The sequence below is a fragment of the Zea mays genome, chromosome 2 (genome assembly GCF_902167145.1).
Source record: "Zea mays cultivar B73 chromosome 2, Zm-B73-REFERENCE-NAM-5.0, whole genome shotgun sequence".
NCBI lineage: Eukaryota > Viridiplantae > Streptophyta > Magnoliopsida > Poales > Poaceae > Zea > Zea mays.
The window spans coordinates 54461180-54464601 of record NC_050097.1 but is presented as its reverse complement, the minus strand read 5'-3'; the positions used below and the strand labels follow the sequence as shown (position 1 = coordinate 54464601).

The 3422-nt window shown below is 35.9% G+C and overlaps 1 long non-coding RNA gene across 1 annotated transcript; it reads left to right on the top strand.

The window, feature by feature from the left end:
• The first annotated feature begins 1148 nt into the window (after nucleotides 1-1148).
• Nucleotides 1149-2536, top strand: LOC103646460 (uncharacterized). Its single transcript, XR_562204.2, has 5 exons — nucleotides 1149-1197; nucleotides 1289-1365; nucleotides 2019-2134; nucleotides 2216-2300; nucleotides 2375-2536. It is a non-coding gene; the product is annotated as an uncharacterized lncRNA (long non-coding RNA).
• Nucleotides 2537-3422: the final 886 nt, after the last annotated feature.

Genomic DNA, 3422 nt, shown 5'->3' with positions numbered 1-3422 from the left:
AAAGAAACGTAATGAGACTCATCAAAATAAGATTCAGCATATGTAATGTACTTAACCAAGATGCAAGTTTTTGTTATACGCACACAGTTTTTGGATAATGATACCTGGAGTATTACCCTTTTACACTAAGCTGCTAAGTTTTACCAATGACTCAACTTATGTTGTATCAGTATCATATTTTTTTATGTTTTTATTTGCAGAGGCTAGAGGTTTTGAACTAGCAGCATTTCTAGACTTATGTATTTCCAAGAAATGTAATGAGACCCATCAAAATAAGATTCAGCGTATTTAGTGTACTTAATGAGACCCAGCGCATTTCTAGACTTTCGTATTCCCAAGAACTGTTTATCTTGGAACGGTTACTCAGCTGGACCTGCCGATGAACAATTACGAGCATGAGAAAATTACTCTAGGTTTTTAATTACCCAGCGCATGCCAGAAGCCGATGCCAACTTGGCCTCAGCATACAAGGACATGTATTCTATGAATCTTAAGCCTATGCAGTGTTAATATAATGCATTTAATTTCTGGCAGTATTTTTTATTTCTGTTTATAATATTGGTAATTGTAATCTTTTTGCAGTGGGCATGTAGAAACGGCTATAATTAGCTACAAGCAGGCTCTCCGGCTACGTCCTTATTTTCCTGAGGCAACCTCCTGCATACTCTACAGGTACCTTGCAATTTTTCTCTACCCTTTTAATGCACTTGTGATATAAAGATTTGAATAAGACTGTAAACTTTGAGTAAATAAAAGATATGTTACAACATATTCATCTTTATGTTGTGTCTGCTACTTATGAAAATTAATACTACAACAGATGTGTGCAAACATTCAAGGACATTGATCCAAAGTACAGCTCAATTGTGATTTAACAGTGGTCACGTATCATAGAAATCTCTGATGGCTTAGTATTATGTTTACCTGCAAAACCTGCTATGTTGCTACCTGCATTAGGTTAAACATAATAAGGCTCTTATGGGATTATTGTCTCTGCTTTCTCATCTTTTCTGCCTTTTGTAATCCTGTACCGTTGAAGTTTTGGTCCAGTGATTTGAAGCAACTGACCTTTTAATAGGGATGGTCAGCCTACTAATGTGCATCATTTTGTTTGCATTACTGCAGTGTGTATGTGACTAGGAAAACAGAGATGGCATGTTTCAAGATGTTGAAGAAATTATTAGAAGGCAAATAAATGTGCCCTTTATAAAAATAAATGAAATTCCATTTTTAATATTGAGGATTTCTTTTCCTGTGCAATTTATATATTTTGTCCCTTTTCTTACAGATGTCAGTACTTCCAAGTGTTCAACCTTTCCATGCCATTGCTTATCCTATTGATCCATTGCTTGCTTTGGAAATAAGGTGAGTTTCACTGTACACTTGCTGGTCTTTGAATAGAGTAATATCTTGTCCGTTTTATCACCTAAACATGTTGAATTTAAAAAGCACCCTCAGACTCAGATACTGGACAACTTATTCCCTTAACTTTTAAAACTGGATTAATCACCCTCACCCCCACCCCCCACATACCTGACCATTCCAAATAGGTAGTGAGATAGGAGGTGGGATAGGGAGGCTCCTAGAGATAGCCTAAGTGGCTCTAGTGACACGACAGTAGGGCTCACATGTTAGGTGGTCTCAATTTCTTTTATATAAACTTTATATCAAAATTGTAGAGCTCGATGCGTTCTAAAACTTTCTAGTTTATTTTTCCAATCTGAGATCATTTATTAGGAGCTCAAATATTCAATACAAGATGGTATGACATCAAAAGCAGAAGACATGGCCCATATGCCACATCAATTTAAACTATTGAAACCACTCAACTATTTTAGGGGTGGTTGTTTATCTGGTTTAAGGGGTACGCTGTCCATTATTTGAGTTTGAGGATGTTTTTAGAATTCAGCGGCAAGTTCTGGTGGGGTGTGTTTGGTGAGTGCGTGGGGGGGTAGAATTTACTCTGAATTAAATACATCATTTCCTTTTGGTTTTTATATACCTCTTTTCATTGGCAGCAGTAAATATGCGGCCCACTGTTCCTTGATTGCCTCTCCTTTTGGGCTGCCGCCTTTTGTGCATCCACCTCCTGTTCCTGTAAAAGCAGAGGGTAAACACTGCCGATTAAAGTAGGGTAAGTACACAAACTTACTTTTGTACATTAAATTGAAAAGATTTATCCAACAGCAGACTAAATGGCCTTTCCACGCTACAGATATGTGAGTAGTGATTTTGGAAATCACCCCCTTTCCCATCTCATGAGATCAGTATTTGGAATGCATGATCGTGCCAATATCGAGGTTTTATTTCCATTGAACCTCTCTGTTTTCACATTATGTTGCAGTTCTCTCTCTGACCCATGATGGAATGGCAGGTCTTTTGCTATGCACACAGTCAAAACGATGGTACTGAGTGGAGGCAGCGTATTCAGTCTGAGGCAGAACATTTTGTCGATGTTTCTGTCATGACTTCCGATAATATCGCCAAGCTTATCAATCAAGACAAAATACAGATTTTGATAAATCTTAATGGCTACACAAAGGTAATAAATAATGATGTCTGTTCAGTTAATAGTTTGTCAATTCTTGATATTTCAGTTATTGTTTCAGTTATCAGTTGTTTAGTTTCTTCAAATGATTGTCATTTGCTTTTTTCATGTTGTAATATGTACCTTTGGGTCTTCTGGGGCAAATTGTTTAGTTTGACTTTTGAGGATTGTGATTGCTATTTTGTTGGAACCACTGATATCTGTTATTGGTGTTACATAGAATCAGAATACCTTGCCATGGAACTTAGTTATTTTATTAGAAAACAATAAAATTTCATTGAAGTTGGGGAATCAAAAATATTTTATTATTTTTAACACAAGGTGCAATTTGTTATATTGTTTATCTATGCACAACCTTACACTGATATAGGTTGTAGATGATCTTCTTGGTTCAGCTGTTCTTGCACGCATAATTAATATCTTTGTGTACTTGTGATTTAATGCAATTGTATATTAATGAGAATTTTGGTTTATTTTGTAGGATTCCGGCTCTCATCAAGTGACTCCTCCCCCTCACGATAACTTTGCGGACAGATGTCTCAATTCTAGTGGTGGAGCTACGAACAACAATCCGATGTCCTGATCGAGAGCGATGGAGCTAATGTTTGAACTTGTGTATTTGAACTTGTGAACTACAAATGTGAACTATGGATGTGAACTTATGTGAATTTGTGAACTTATGTATTTAGACTTAATTATGTGAATTTGTGAACTTATGTATTTGGACTTGTGTGAATTTGTGATATGAACATATATCCATGTGTTTGAAATATGTATTGTATGTGATATTCTGTGTTGCATGTGATATTATGTGTGTCTAATTTTTCATTTCTGTATTTTTTATTTTTTCTGAAAAGGGTTAAGAACATGGGTA